Source organism: Patella vulgata, chromosome 4 (assembly GCF_932274485.2).
Source record: "Patella vulgata chromosome 4, xgPatVulg1.2, whole genome shotgun sequence".
Taxonomy (NCBI): domain Eukaryota; kingdom Metazoa; phylum Mollusca; class Gastropoda; family Patellidae; genus Patella; species Patella vulgata.
Window position 1 is genome coordinate 28,477,603 of NC_065882.2, and position 17,689 is coordinate 28,495,291.

General features: G+C 36.4%; 1 long non-coding RNA gene across 1 annotated transcript in view; it reads left to right on the plus strand.

Moving 5' to 3' along the window:
* The first annotated feature begins 846 nt into the window (after window positions 1–846).
* Window positions 847–17,689, plus strand: part of LOC126819661 (uncharacterized) — a 39,606-nt gene continuing 22,763 nt past the window's right edge. Inside the window, exons 1-3 of the long non-coding RNA XR_007679717.2 lie at window positions 847–948; window positions 4,773–4,973; window positions 5,500–5,784. This is a non-coding gene — a long non-coding RNA (uncharacterized LOC126819661). The remainder of the gene's footprint in view (window positions 949–4,772; window positions 4,974–5,499; window positions 5,785–17,689) is intronic.

Consider the following 17,689-nt stretch of genomic DNA (forward strand, 5'->3'; position numbering starts at 1 on the left):
ATATACACTAAGTATGTTTAGAAAATATATATGTTAAGGTTAGAGCAGTACTTAAACTCAAGTTCATAGACAAACATTTCTGAGAACTCATGTAAATATGTTTAACTTTTCATGTTAATCGAATTTTAACTTTTCATGTTTCATTATATATGAGTGAGAGTGTGCAATTTTTTTTTGTTTTTTTTTCATTCTGGTATTAGCAATTTTTTCAAAAATCCTATATGGAGTTTTTGTTTAGAGCAGGGGGATGTCATATATAGCCCCTATTACTTGCTCACTGTTCTACTTTAACAAAGTAGATTAATACAAATTAGTTAAATGTGGTCTGAAGCCTTCTTAAAACCATTATGGTATATAGAGTTGTTACCCTTGTTAATAAAAGGCCTTAGCCCTAGAGCATTCTGGGATTTGGTGAAACTTCAAGATAGATGTTTGTTTGTTGACTCTTAATAATTAAAACTAATCCAGGACAATCCTAGAAGAAACACCCCAATACAACACAATGACCTTCACCATCTATGAGCATTACTCCGCGTTAAAGTATTTTTTAGCTCAGTTTTATAATTTACCTTAATATGTGTCTTAATATGTGTCATATTATGTGTCATACTCTTTGACACATATCAGTAAGAGTATGTTGCATATATAATAAATTGTTGCTGAAGTGTAACTTATTGAATTTAAATTGGTCGATCTGTACTATTGCGATTCGCTGTAGAACTCCCGGAAGGTGTCATTCGGCCTCCAAATGTCATCAATTGACAAAATTGACAAAAACTTTATTTTGTGAATATTTCTTGGGGAATATTTTGTTACGATAAAATTTGAAATGTATTACAGCATCAGATAGCATCGATGTCATTCGTGATCGGGATATCGATCTCTGGAGATGTGGAATTTTGTAAAAAGTTTTGAAGAATATTTTGAAGAATTTTGTTTTATATATTGGTAAGTACAGACTGCATTACTGTATTGAAACTTATATTGTGGTGGTATCCATCGCGAAAAAAATAATTGATTAATGGGTTATTTTGTATTTTGTTTGCGACTACGGAACGCCGAAGGTAGCACGTGCTGAACACGCCAGTAAGCTTATTCATTTATTTGCTTAATCTCTTCCTGAATAGTTTGAATTTAAAGCTATCAATTGACTATACCAATTTTTTTCAGCGCTATATTTTATTGGAATTTTCTAAGCTAAATTTATTAAGCTTAGCCTTGCTATAATATATTATTAAATAAATTATTTTGTGTCTTATTTTATTTAAGGCCTGGTTTGTTGTGATTCTTATTGTATTTGTAAACATTATTATTATTATAATAATTATATTATTTTTCTTATTATAATATCAAATTTCGCGTGTGATTTATTTCAGGTAAACTTTTCATTGATATATATAGTCTACCCATTACATTTTCTTTTTAAATTATAATTGTAACCAATGAGTTTAAATTCCTTGAAAAAATATATCAAAAAGGATACATCACCTCCAGATGGACAGAGGAAATTAACTCTTGTCATTCTTTCGGACAGCAAAGGTCGGTATTTGCAGGACCAAGTTTCCACCCCCTTTCAACACGAAATTATTTGGAGACACCGAGAGGGAAGAACAACTAAACAGGGTGTTGATTGGCTTAAGCAAAATATACGTCGTGTGGTAAGAGACCTGGGAGACATTTGGCTGTACGTCTGGCTCGGTACCTGTGATCTAACATCAAAAACAAAGTCTGGTTGTATCAGTTTAACGTCCACGGACGACAGTATTCTTGAGGACATTTTTCAACTACACAAAGAACTTACAGATATCCTCAACGAATATCCTGTATGTAAACTGACCTTTTTGGAGACACCAGTATATTCGATCAAATCCTGGAATTCTAAGAAAAAACACAAAGAACCATCACAGTTCGATGCCCAAGACCTACAATTACAAACTCAGGTTTTGGCAATAAATAAACATATTCGAGCTCTGAACGATTCTAACATCCATCGTTCACCTCAATTTTCTTTGAATCTCTACAGGACTTCTAAATACAAATCGAAACCTGGGGTAGTGGCCAAGACAAGAGCCTACTACAACTTTACACTGTACAAAGATGGCATTCATCCTTGTCCTCTACTTGCTGAGGCTTGGTTGAAAGTAATCTGTGAGCAAATAAAGAAGGATTGCTGGTAGTACATTGTACCGACCACAAACAGTACCACCGAGAAGAAACAGCTTTTCTTGCTAGGGCTTGATTTATGTATCTCTGGGCAGACCGATTCTCAGAAATAATTGTTTGTTAAAGTCAGTTGAGGAATGACCTCGCTAGTAGCGTCTGAAGCACTACCTCCGCTACCACTAAGAAGAAACAGATTTTCTTGCTAGGGCTTGATTTATGCATCTCCGGGCAGACCGAGTCTTAGAAATAATTGTTTGTTAAAGTCAGTTGAGGAATGACCTCGCTATACTACTAAACATTGTTTCTTGGATTTTGTCTTGCTCGTCATTGATCAAGTCTCTAGTAGCGTCTGAAGGACTACCTCCACTACCACTAAGAAGAAACAGATTTTCTTGCTAGGGCTTGATTTATGCATCTCCGGGCAGACCGAGTCTTAGAAATAATTGTTTGTTCTAGTCAGTTGAGGAATGACCTCGCTATACTACTAAACATTGTTTCTTGGATTTTGCTTTGCTCGTCATTGACCAAGTCTCTGGTACCTGACATTTCAAGATGGGTGTCTCCAGAAAGAGAGCCAGGCGTACTTTCAACAAAGCTTTTGGTAGGTATGCCTTCAAAAATCGTAAACTTCCAATTAAGATAAAAGCCAAATTATCACACTGCTCAGAGTTCAGTAAAAGAATACCAAATGACCAGCAACAACCAACTTTGATGAGCAGCACAGAAAGCCAATATCATGAAACAGAAGAAAATGAAATGGTGATCCAAGTACTTAATAACAAACATGCATTCTGGACAGATGGATCCTCATTGTTATCACAAGATCATTCTCGAATAGCAATATCAGGAACAACCCTTACCTCTATTGAGAAAGAAATCATTGATGATGTTAGACCAATTCTACAACGAGTAGCATCAAAATCATCAAGGCTTTTTGGAAATTTTACAACCAATCTGGCTGTAGCGTGGATGAATGTCCGAGCCAAGTTTGACGGTGGTAAATTCTTCAACAGATGTCAACGGGGCTTGTGGCATGCAAGATGCTATGGTGGAGCGCTTCGACAAAATCTAGGTGTTGCTTGGTCTCCTACTGTGTGGAAAAAAGTGACCAATACAGACCCAACAACTGCATTCACTGTATTATATGATGCTAGAGAAAAGAAATGAAATGAAATGAAATGGAGTTTAACGTCCTACTGTTCTGCTCCTAAGCTGGGCTAATGAAGACGGGCATACGCCATACAGTGTGCTATGAGGGAAATTTTGCCCGGACAGCGGCACTACGGCCTACTCTTATATCGAATTCCAACTGCCAAGGGATCTTTTACGTGCACGCCAATGTGTACACGGGACCTCGGTTTTTCGTCCCATCCGAACGACTAGACAGCTTTCCTTGTCAGCCCCTCCGTCCTGCATCACTGACAAGGGAGAACCACGCCGGAAAATCTGGATGAACTTTCTCGGCCAATGCAGGGATCGAACACCCGACCTCCAGGCTAGAGAAAAGAAAAATCTAGCAGACTAGGATGCTAGCAGCAAGACCTGTGCAAAAAGCAAGACGATGGAAGAAAAAAAAAATGCAAAAAACAAAGTTAGTGCTTCTCAAAAGGCTCAAGAGGAATATGGACCAGTAGCAATTGATGTGGTTCCTGATGTTAGTCCAGATGAGTTGAATGCAAGAATGACTGCTTTTGTACTGAGCCATTTAAACATTGGTGCTGAAGCCAAAAAGGCAATTGAAGAAAGCACCAATGCTCAATCTCGGTCTCATTTGTGGCAAAGTGAGAGGAGGAAAAGACTGACCTCATCAAACTTTGGGGATCTTATAAAACGCAACACCCATATCCCAATTCAGCCCATAATAAAACGACTTCTGTATGGGACTTTTCAAGGCAACAAATTCACATCTGTAGGACTTGCATCAGAGGCTGCCACAATAGTTGAATACAAAGCCCTTAAATCTTCACAAGGTGATCCTGTTTCGGTTGAGCCTAAAGGCTTATGCATTGATGATAACTATCCATTACTTGCTGCTAGTACCGATGGTCTTATAACATCAGCTACAGATGGACAACAAGGCCTACTGGAGGTTAAGAACTTGCTGCAGAATAAAAAAAACTTACCTTTACAGAAGCTGCCAAATCTGTTCAAAATTTCTGCCTAGCTGTTGTCAATGGAAAACTACAACTGAAGACAAGCCATAAATATTTCTTTCAGATCCAGGGACAATTGAACATTTTTAATCTAAATTGGGCTGATTTAGTAGTGCAAGCTACCAATCCACACCAGCTACATGTTCAGCGTGTTCCTCGAGACGAAAATTTATGGCAAACATCTATGCTTCCAAAACTTAAAGCATTTTATTTTAAATGTCTTTTGCCAGAATTAGCTGTTCCGAGATATGGAAAGATTCCTGGAATTCGCGAACCTGGCAATTGGGTACATGCTATTCTTTATCATATAATCTAATATAAACATTTACTAACATACATTTCAGATACTGTAAAATTGATTTTGTAAACGTTATAATTATTTATTTGTGAATGGGCATAAAACTACAAAGGTCTCAAATTATATAAAAATATAACTGATATTTATTTCTATTTCAGTTTTGTTCTTCAAATCGAAACCAGTCAAAAGCACATGCCAGTACACATATTGCACAGGGATCTGTAACCTCTGAGTCTCCAATACTATCAACATCCAATAACGCTACTGTATTGCCAAGATGGCCATCATCTAATCGTGTCATACATCCACATTTAGTTGGACGTCGGATATCACACAAGTTTTTGTTGATGAAGCTTCGGGTAAGTAACAATGTACATTCTTTATATTAAACGCAGCTGTCCAGAGTTTCGTTGCTGTTCATTTGAAGTGGCTGATACAATGGACAAATAGTTTAGCATGTTGTCTATATTTTTGTATTCCAACTGTTTAGTCAGATTATTTAATTCCAGGGAGTGTATGCTTAATCTTTTCAAACACCCAATACATATCACATTGCACCAAATCTTCTTTGTAATTTCGGGGGGTTTGGATGGCCGAATGGTTAGCAGGTGCGCTGTGTCATAAGGCCTGTCATTGAGTCAACTGGCATGGTTTCGATTCCCCGGTTGTACGTGACAAGGAGTAGGGTCGCCTGTCCAACCTCGTGGGGTTTCTCCTGATCCTCCGGTTTCCTCCCACTGCGCAAGCAAATTATTTAAATAAAATTAAACCATATGTTAGTCCCGAAATGACCTAGTTTGTGTCGAATGGACATTAAACCCATTTCTCTCGCTCTCTCTCTCTCTCTCTCTCTCTCTCTTTGTAATTTCATATGATTTCTTTTAGGCATAGCCAAGTGGTATGATGGGACGGTACTTCAACTTGTCCGTGGTGTTGATGGTCATAAAGGAGCTGTATATAACGTGCAGTATGATTCAGAGAATGATGCTATTGAAGTGGATCATTTGGTTGAAGATTTTGAAGAGAAATCAGTGACATTTATAGATGTGTAGTCAGTTGTGGTTACAGAAAGTAATACCATCATATAATACAATTTCCACGCGTAAGGTCTCGATCTTCATAATACAACATAATGTATGCCCCTGTCGACTCCATTGTGATCAACAATCTGTGAGTATCCTTTATGTAGGCCATTACACTGTGTCCGTATTTTATTAATTGCAATTTTATTTGAAGTGAGGGTTGACATTAAAATACCATTCAGTATTAGAAAATTGAAAAGGGTCATAGATTGATGTTAAACACAGTTCTATGGAAGACAAGTACTTTTTATTACTGAGTGACGTTTCAACTAGGATTTACTAGCATCCATCATGCAATTAATGATGTCCATTCTGTCGGGGACATGCCATTAAGGTACCAGTGTGTCATTTAAGGGTAATCAGAATCACGTGCAATCTACAATATCTATCCAAGAATGGCTCAATTACATTATTATTTACAAAGATATGTTGAATTGAAATTTATTTTATCCGGGATGCTCACTATGTAATACATGTAAGCCAGTCATCATTTTATTCTCGTTGAATAATTATTGAATCAAGGTCAAGTGATTATCCTGCATTGGTATTTTTATTTTTTGTTTTCTTACTTACATTTGAAATAATCAAAGTAAATACATATTGGTGTGGATTAAACCATGAGAAATTAGATATTTATTACAAATGTCATTGACACATCGTTACTTTACTAAATATATATTGTAAAATCATATCATTTTAGTGTGATGCCAAGATGGGAGTAATTATTCTCATGCCTCAGATTGGTCATCATTAGCTATGCAAATTCCTTTTGTTTTTACATATTTATAATGGAAAGGGGGGAGGGGGTATGTCCACTTGATACAAATTATTGCATTTCTAGACAAACGTAATATGGTAGAATTTTATACAGAGCGCCATGGAAAACGCATCACTTAGTTTTTCGTATAACAAAATGATCCTGTAAACATATCTTATTTATTTTGCTTCTTATTGTGAACAATATTCAAATGGGAACACATCAATAACAACACATTTGTACACTTATGGATGTTTAATCTGTAATCAACGGTACAAAGTCAGAGGGGTCAAAACCAAAAGTACGACACAGATGTCAGTAGCGCGTGTGTCCTCCACGGGCTCTTACGCACGCTGTGCAGCGACGTCGCATGGAATTAACCAATGTTTGAAAGAAGGCCTGGGGCAAATTGTTCCATTCTTGGACAAGAGCAGCTTCTAAAGCAGCAATGGTGTGCATCTGTGGTCTCCGATACAGACGGCGTGATAAAGATGAAAGTGACTCTCATCACTGAAGAGCACACTTTGCCAGTCTACTCTTCTCCATGTCTGGTGTCCTTGTTTGAGTCGCTGGGCGGAATCTGTCACGCAGATGAGTGACCCGGATGTAGCGGTCTTGAGTCTGGGTTGTAACGCGTTGTGGATCAGGACGTTGACGGTCACGTGTTGATCCAGTAACTCGAACACGTTCCACCAACCTTACATTAGTGGACTGATGACAATTGAAGTGTCTGGCAATAGCACGTGTAGACATACCAGCCGGGGACATTCCCATGGCTTCATTCCGTTGATTTTCAGTAAGTCTTGGCATCTCTAGCTCGATTCCTTCACACGTCCAACAACAAATTACGACAGATTGACGTTTCACAGTTCATGTACTGCACATTGAAAACATGCTTTTAAAGGGCTCACACACAATGCTGCACGTGAATATTGGGTTTTTCCTGTGCATCTCGTGCAATTTTTTTTGTGCACACGGGCCGATATTTTTTGCGTTTTGGGCATTGTGTGAAACAATAGTTCATAGTATTGCATAATATTATACATACAAAACCACCTAGTAATAAAATATTTGGGAAAAAAAGTGATGCGTTTTCCATGGTGCTCAGTATATTTCCATAATTCACTTGTGTCTAAGGGTTTTTAGCATTGAGAGGAAAGCGGAGGGCCCAAAAAAACCCACAAAGTTGATCAGACGACCTTACTCTTAGTCACACAAAAGCTTGGGATTGAAACCCGCGCCACTAACTTGACTCCATGACAAACCTCATAATTCAAAGTGCAAACATAAGGCCACCCCACCACAAAGCTCGGGACAACAGTTTTTGGTACTATCCAAACAACTAGACAACGTAAAAATCTGAGTAACTGTCTCAACCAACTCCAGTTTGGGACTCCGGAGTAAGCGTCTTTATCACTGATCCATCGTGGGTCTCTTTGTATAATGGTATCACTTGCTTGATAAGGTATATATGTCTGAAATGAATCCAAGTTTCAATGTAAATTTGTAGTAAACAGTAATTGTATTCCATAAAATTATGTGACAATTATTAAATTGCACTGAAACAGATTGTGTCATTTGGTCTGTCAGTGATACGATGGATATCCTAGATTATTGTGGTATAAACGTCTTGTTAGAAAGGACAATACAGACAAATGGCAAGTGACAAATTGTATAGAGAAAAGAGTTGATCTTGGAGAAAATTAAAGAAATGAAATGAGAGGGACAAGGTGTCTAAGTCTGTTTGTCAAATGTACATGTACCTGGTCTTATAATATATACTGATAGAGAATCTGTTTCGGATAAGTTATTTGATATATTATGTTATCTTGCTTACGAACACAAGTGTAATAGATTTTCGAAATAATATATATAGTTACATTATTTATGAAATAGATTTTCCATATTGTGTTGTTTGTCCACCCTAACTAATCCATTAATTAAATATCTGAAAGTTTGAACACAATTATATTTATATAAACGGTATAGGTCATTCCTAAAATGGGGATCACGTGGCTAAGTGGGTAAGACGCTAGCTTGCTAGCCTGGAGGTCGGATGTTCGATCCCTGCATTGGCCGAGAAAGTTCATCCAGATTTTCCGGCGTGGTTCTCCCTTGTCAGTGATGCAGGACGGAGGGGCTGACAAGGAAAGCTGTCTAGTCGTTCGGATGGGACGAAAAACCGAGGTCCCGTGTACACATTGGCGTGCACGTAAAAGATCCCTTGGCAGTTGGAATTCGATATTAGAGTAGGCCGTAGTGCCGCTGTCCGGGCAAAATTTCCCTCATAGCACACTGTACGGCGTATGCCCGTCTTCATTAGCCCAGGTTAGGAGCAGAACAGTAGGACGTTAAACTCCATTTCATTTCATTTCATTTCATTCCTAAAATGGCAATTGACATACAAAACAAAATTCGAGCCAGATCTAAAATTGATTTATAATTCTATTTGCAATTGACCCTTACAGTTCATCATTTTGTGACATTTGTTGGGGTCTCAATTTAGACAATATTGTCAATTTAAAAAATAACTGAACGTATGTTAAAGCTGTTGCTGGCTGTACGGTGTTGGTGTTATATATAGGAATTCTTTCAAAATGACTACCTGTAATTGAAAAAACTAATTTTACACTTCTAATGCTGCCTACATATATATAGTATTGGGGGAATAGGTGTGATTGGTACTCAGATTGGCACAAATATTTTGATCTCATCATGCATGATCACTATTCATCCAACCCTTCCAAATTTCAATGGTGTATATTTCGAAATTATGCATTGTAAATATTTGGGTTTCAACTAAATGGAAAAGTTAAACAATTTCCAAATTCCATATATAATTTATTAACATACAAATCTCTTGGTATCCTCAGTAGTCTCATTATTATCCACTCCACTATACACTGGGTTCGTCTATGGGGTGTTCACATATTCAAATTATCTGCCCTTGATGGTAGTTTGATTCTACAAACCAGTCTTAGCTTCACTGTTTATGTTCACAACAATATTGTGGGGTTTTTTTAAATAGATTATTTGAAATATTGCAAGAACTTTTATATAAAAGAAGAGACATGCACCCAAGGGTATATTCTAAAACATCCTTTTGATGGGAAATATATATGTTTTTATGTCAGTTTTTATGTATTTCTTTGATTGGTCTACAAAAATAGCACAATCATCAAGGGTGTATTATTTGAATATTTGTCTCCCCTATGGATGAAACCATGGTATAGTGGATGACATGTACATGTAGCAATACTATTAAATTACCTTTCTGTGGAAACTATAGATATTTGGATGTTAGTAAAAAAAAAACCTGGATATCCCACTGCAAAATTATTTAATGATTTTGTGAATTTATCATGAAAGTACTAGACAATTTGGTGATGTTCATTTTGCAAGGGAAATTATGACCCCTATAGAAATAAGTGTTGCATTATTTTAAACCTATACTTTGTAAACAAGTGTCCTATACTGCAATTGGATTTTATGTTATTTGGCATGTTCATAAAATAATACCAACTTGAATCAAGGAAAAGATGTTTTGTTTAAAATTTCAAATCTTAAAATTTTGGAAAAAGAAAATTTTTGAACCACATATGCAGTCATTTTGGTTTTTCTAGAGGAAATAAGAATAACCTTTTTAGGGCCACATTGAAATATGGTCCTATATTGGTGTCAACCCAACTGCCTGTCGGTCCATCCATCCGTTCATCTGTCCGGCATCAACAATTACTTGTAAAAGCTCTAGAGGCTCTAAAGTCATTACCAAATTTACTTAAAATGCACACTCAGTGTGTATTGATTTTCAAAAATTTATGATAATTACTGCCAGAGTTGTGGCCATTGAGCTCTTTTAAAAAATCTGTAGGATTATCAAGAAAACAAAATTAGCACCCGATTGACTTTAAATTTACAGTGTTTACAGTGAAGCGTATTGATTTGCCTAGGTTTCTGTTAAACAGCACAGCTTAACTCATGAGTCTATATGTTTTGTATAGAGGTACTAAATGGGAAATGGGTACCAACGTGAAAAGTTCCTCGCCGGAATTTGGTACTCATGGTACCTTTGGTTCCGTAAATGGCGGAAAAATCCGAACGGCAGGAACCGTCTGAAGAACAAACGACCTAAACGAATGCAGGTATCGCCTTGAATTTTTCAGGGAACCTAGGTACCAACGTGAAAAGTACCTCGCCGGAATTTGGTAGTCATGGTACCTTTGGTTCCAGCGTGGCGCATGCGCAAAGTCAAAAGAAATTACGGTCGATTTTGGGATTTTGGGTATATTTCGGAGTGGTTTGGTAAGTGACGGTGGATCGGGGACCCGGAGGGATCTAAGATGGCGGTCATAATACAATATTATAATAAAGTTGAAGAATGAGCAAATTTTCGCGACCGGGCCGGGTTGATTTGCTCTGCCCAGGCAACGTTCCGGTGGTCCGATTGCCTTCAAATTTGCACAGAATGTACCTTGGGATTCAAGCTATCACATATTGAAAATAGAAGAGTGTGGAATTCCGAGAACGTTGAAAATAAATTCGAAACCCACCCCCACCCATCAAAGTTTTTTTGCTTAAAAAATTGCCGTATTTTATCGAATTTTTATTGTTCTTGATATCTGAGCATTTTCTCCTTTTAATATGTGATAAATATCATCGCGGTGCAGCCAACCGCTAGAAATTCCAGAGATTTGGACCACCAGAAGGATGCCTCAGCAGTCAAAAAAGGTCAAAATAGGCGATTTCGGTTTCTAGTGTCGATACATCGTTGCGGTCATTTTAAAAAATTGTCTTTTAAGGATAATGTGTATAGTACTAATACCTATCAGATATGGAAGAGGCGATAAAATCTCTTTGCATTTGCAATTTCAAAATTAATTAAAACCAATATTAAATTCCGAAAATCGTTTCTTTGCTAAAACTCTTTTTTTTAATGGGATCAAAATGGGAGTAAAGCACAGAGTCCGGGGTGGTAATGGGCGTATTGTGTCCAAATTTCATGGTTTTCGGGCAATCGGTCCCGGTGTCGCGGCGAAATTCCACTTTTTTTCCCCTTATGGAAGCAGGTGACCTGGAGCCGTGCCAAGAACAGTTCCTCGCCGGAAGTTGGTACTCATGGTACCTTTGGTCCCAGCGCAGCGCATGCGCGAAGTCAAAACCAGCTAAACTCGAAAACAACCTTGTCGGCACGGAAAACATCAAAGGCGAAATTCGAATTTTTGAAATATTCAAATACCAAACATTCGACCATGATCCAGGCTATCCTGAAATGTAATAGGAGACATGACCAATTGTGTATGTTTTCAAGCCCATTAATGTGGATTTTTCACTAATTTTCATATTCAATTCAAAATTGCGTCCATCAGTTGACCTAAATCAAAATTCTAATCCGATAGATTTTTAGGCTTTTCTTCAAGGATTCAGAAAATTTAAATCTTATGTCTGTAAGTAAAATATTGCAAAAGCCTTATGGATTTTTCACGTTTTGAGATGGTGGCACTTCCGGTTCGCTCGACAAACTCCATATTTTGTGTACACATCAGTACTGTCTTAGCTAGTACAGAAAAAAATTTCAAGGCAATCTGACCTATATTTCGTCGATTTTTTTGAAAACCTTGATCATTAATTTCATCAAGGGGAGATAATTTAGAAAATTTCTAATGACATCTTTCAAGTCGCATCCGTAAGATCTACTTACATACTAAATTTCTTGAAAATCGTGCAACTATTAAAGAAGTTGTCAAGTTGGTTTCAATTTCCGGTTCGAAATCACAGCGACGAATTTTCGAAATTCGAAAATCCGAAATTGCAGATTTGAAGTAAATGTTTCAATGTACTCAAACAAAAAATTTTAGTAAAATAGGTCAAATAGTCACAAAGTTACAGCAATGTAGGTCAAATGAATTCGTTCGTAAAATTCGGTGATTTCGGATGAGTAAAACGTTTTGAAAATATATTCATTTCAAAGCCACCACCCATTCTTGGGGGGGGGGGGGTAGGTCAAAGTTTTAGAAAGATCCTACGGTTAGATTCTGAGATATAAGATTTGCAGGAAAAACACAAAAATATTGCAAAATCCGTATGGATTTTTCACGTTTTGAGATGACTGCACTTCCGGTTCGCTCGACAAACTCCATATTTTGTGTACACGTCAGTACTGTCTTAGCTAGTACAGAAATAAAATTTCAAGGCAATCTGACCTATATTTCGTCGATTTTTTTGAAAAACTTGATCCTTAATTTCATCAAGGGGAGATAGTTTAGAAAATTTCTATTGACATCTTTCAAGTCGCATCGGTGAGATCTACTTACATACTAAATTTTATGAAAATCGTGCAACTATTAAAGAGGTTGTCAAGTTGGTTTCAACTTCCGGTTCGAAATCACAGCGACGAATTTTCGAAATTCGAAAATCTCAAATTGCAGATTTGAATTTAATGTTTTAATGTACTCAAAGAAAAAAAAATATAGTAAAATAGGTCAAATAGTCACAAAGTTACAGCAATGTAGGTCAAATGCATTCGTTCGTAAAATTCGGTGATTTCGGATGAGTAAAACGTTTTGAAAATATATTCATTCCAAAGCCACCACCCATTCTTGGAGGGGGGGGGGGGTAGGTCAAAGTTTCAGAAAGATCCTACGGTTAGATTCTGAGATATAAGATTTGCAGGAAAAACACAAAAAAAATAATAATAACTGGATCTGCTAAGCAGATATGAAAGCTTTCATATTCACAATCACTTTCTGTCTCATGTCAAGGGTCATATAAAGAATCTCAACAAGATAAAAAAAAACCAATTAAAATCGGTCAAAAACTAAAGGAGCAATTCGAATTTTCGAAATATTCAAATACCAAACATTCGACCATGATCCAGGCTATCCTGAAATGTATTAATTTCGGTAATATGAGACAGATTCTCTAAGCCACGACCAATTGTGTATGTTTTCAAGCCCATTAATGTGGATTTTTCACTAATTTTCATTTTCAATTCAAAAGGGCGTCCATCAGTTGACTTAAATCAAAATTCTAATTCAATTGATTTTCAGGCTTTCCTTCAAGGATTCAGAAAATTTAACTCTTATGTCTGTTAGTAAAATATTGCAAGAGCCTTATGGATTTTTCACGTTTTGAGATGGTGGCACTTCCGGTTCGCTCGACAAACTCCATATTTTGTGTACACATCAGTACTGTCTTAGCTAGTACAGAAAAAATATTTCAAGGCAATCTGACCTATATTTCGTCGATTTTTTTGAAAACTTTGATCCTTAATTTCATCAAGGGAGATAATTTAGAAAATTTCTATTGACATCTTTCAAGTCGCATCCGTAAGATCTACTTACATACTAAATTTCATGAAAATCGTGCAACTATTAAAGAAGTTGTCAAGTTGGTTTCAACTTCCGGTTCGAAATCACAGCGACGAATTTTCGAAATCCGAAATTGCAGATTTGAAGTAAATGTTTGAATGTAAAATAGGTCAAATAGTCACAAAGTTACAGCAATGTAGGTCAAATGCATTCGTTCGTAAAATTCGGTGATTTCGGATGAGTAAAACGTTTTGAAAATATATTCATTCCAAAGCCACCACCCATTCTTGGGGGTGGGTGGGGGTAGGTCAAAGTTTCAGAAAGATCCTACGGTTAGATTCTGAGATATAAGATTTGCAGGAAAAACACACAAAAAATAATAATAATCTTAACAGAAACAACAAGCTTTCATATGTAATACATATGAAAGCTTAATAATCTTAACAGAAACAACAAGCTTTCATATGTAATACATATAAAAGCTTAATAATCTTAACAGAAACAATAAGCTTTCATATGCAATAGACATGAAAGCTTAATAATCTTAACAGAAACAATAAGCTTTCATATGTAATACATATGAAAGCTTAAACATGCATTATGCAAGAGCAAAATCTGCTTATTACAAGTCTTTCTTTAGGCCTGAAATGTTATCTAAATTATCAATTAGACATTAATTAACTTATCCAGACCATAATAAACTCTCGATGTCAAGGCTAGCCTTCGATGTTGGCTGGATTAGATTCCTATATGCCGCTAACGGCCATTGATAATTAAATTTAAAAAAGTGGATAATAGAGACTATGCTGTTTATATTAATGATTTTAGTAATGATGGCCGAGACTGCGAAAATTTCACCCGCTTCTTTCTCGGCTCATAGAGGATCAATTTAACTGAAATTTTCAGCAAATTACCTTTACACTATCTAGTTTTTATACGCCCACATTTTCATGTGGACGTATATTGTCGTCGCCCCTGTCCGTCCGTCCAAAATTGTTTGTGAACAGTCTACAGGTCACAATTTTTATCCGATTTCAATGAAACTTGAAATATAGGTTTATCACCCTACGATCTCGGTTCCTTTCGATATTGGCATGTATCGGACTGTAACTTCATGGATTATGGCCCCTGATTGTGCGAAAAATCACGTTTTTAGCTTGTGAACACTGTAGAGGTCACAATTTTTAACCGATTTAGTTTAAACTTGAAATGTATGATTATAACCCAAAGATCTCGGTTCCTTTCGATATTCGCGCGTATCGGAACGAAAAATCGCGTTTTTAGCTTGTGGACCATATAGAGGTCATAATTTTTTATCCGATTTAAAAAACCGTATTATTATATCACCGTTAAACCCTAAGGACGGCTGTGTTGGAATTTCGTGAAAATCGGCCCAAAACTGACAGACAAAATGGCCGCCGTTCGTTCTCAAATAGCGTAAAAATATGGTATATCAAGGTTGTGGACCCTATAGAGGTCACAATTTTTATCCGATTTTGTTGAAACTTGAAATGTACGTTAATAACCCAAAAATCTCGTTTCCTTTCGATATTCGCGCATATCGGACCGTAACTTCCTGAATTATGGCCCCTGATTGTACAAAAAATTGCGTTTTTAGCTTGTGGACCCTATAGAGTTCATAATTTTTATCTGATTTGAAAAAACGTATTATTATATCACCGTTACACCCTAAGGACGGCTGAGTTAAAATCGGCCCAAAACTGACAGACAAAATAGCCGCCTCTCGTTCTCAAATAGCATAAAAATATGGTATATCAAGGTTGTGGACCATATAGAGGTCACAATTTTTATCCGATTTTGTTGAAACTTGTAATGTAAGTTTATAACCCAAAGATCGTGGTTCCTTTCGATATTAGCGCATATTGGACCGTAACTTCCTGAATTATGGCCCCTGATTGTACGAAAAATCGCGTTTTTAGCTTGTGGACCCTAAGGAGGTCATAATTTTTATCCGATTTAAAAAAACCGTATTATTATATATCACCGTTATACCCTAAGGACGGCTGAGTTCGAATCTCGTGAAAATCGGCCCAAAATTGACAGACAAAATGGCCGCCCTTCCTTCTCTAATAGTGTAAAAATATGGTATATCAAGGTTGTGGACCCTATAGATGTCACAATTTTAATCCTATTTTGATAAAACTTGAAATGTAAGTTTATAACCCAAAGATCTCGGTTCCTTTTGATATTCGTGCATATCGGACCGTAACTTCCCGAATTATGGTCCCTGATTATACGAAGAATCACGTTTTTAGCTTGTGGACCCTATAGAGGTCATAATTTTTATCTGATTTAAAAAACCATATTATTATATCACCGTTACACGACTGAGTTCGAATTTCGTGAAAATCGGCCCAAAACTGACAGGCAAAATTGCCGCCCTTCGTTCTCAAATAGCGTAAAAATATGGTATTTCAAGGTTGTGGACCCTAAAGAGGTCACAATTTTTATCCGATTTTGTTGAAACGTGAAATATAAGTTTATAACCCAAAGATCTCGGTTCCTTTCGATGTTCGCGCATATCGGACCGTAACTTCCTGAATTATGGCCCCTGATTGTACGAAAAATCACTTTTTTTTAGCTTGTTCTCTATCCATCTCTCGAAAATGTGGGCGTATCCTGCCTGGCAGCCGCTGGTTAACTATTATAGCGAGAAGTGCCATCTCTTTATCTTATCTCCCATAATGTATCTTTAATAACTAGGTCTGCAAAGCAGATATGAAAGTTTTCATATTTACAGTCACTTCTGTTGGTTATATGAAGAATCTCAGCAACCTCTAACTAGTCTAATGAAACGGACATGGGTCATAGCGTGAACTATGTGGGAAATTTATTTTGGTCGGCAGCGCTCTGGCTTTTATATCGAATGTTGCAATGATTCTTTTATGTGGATGACAATAGGGTTCTTAATGTTGCAGGGTAATGTGTACAAGGTACAGCCATTTTTGTTCGATCTGAATGACTGAACATTGTTCCTTGCAATATGCTGTCCATTCTGTAATACATATGAAAGCTTAATAATAATAATAATCTTAACAGAAACAATAAGCTTTCATATGTAATACATGTGAAAGCTTAATAATAACAATCTTAACAGAAACAATAAGCTTTCATATGTAATACATGTGAAAGCTTAATAATAACAATCTTAACAGAAACAATAAGCTTTCATATGTAATATGAAAGCTTAACAATAATCTTAACAGAAACAATAAGCTTTTCATATGTAGTATAAAAGCTTAAATAGATCTGCTACTGTCCCATGGAGATATAAAAGCTTTCATATTCATCGTCACGTGACATGGATTATATCAAGTATCTTAAAAGAAAAAAGAACAAGAAAAAATAATTATGAAAATCGGTGAAAAACTCGCGAAATTACAAGTCTAAATATAGTGAGAAACATTGCACCCGGGCAAAAGAATAATCTGGAAACTAACGGGAAATAATTGAGACTTGGATTGATGTAATCGGAATAACTTCCCGTTCCAGAAGTCTCAAAAAAATGTGTCAAGCCTTTTAAAAACGGGACGGATAAGAAATGGAAATGGCAGGAAAATATCGAAAATTAAATCAGATAACTTAGAATGGAACTAATATTTTCAGAATCAGATTGACCTCAGCTGTTCGAATATATAGGTTAAATTTGTAAATTTTGATAATTAAAGACATAAATTGTCCTGTAAACAACTTTGTTGGCACATAAAAGGTGAAAGTCGAAATTCTGAAATTTTCAAACACCAAAAATTCGACCTTGATCCCGACTATCCTGAAATGTATTCATTTCAGAAATAGGAGACGCATTGAACATAATACAGCCTAATGTGTTTATTTTCACGTCCGTTAAAGTGGATTTTTCATTGTTTTTCATATTCAATTCAAAATGGAGACCATCAGTTGACCGAAAT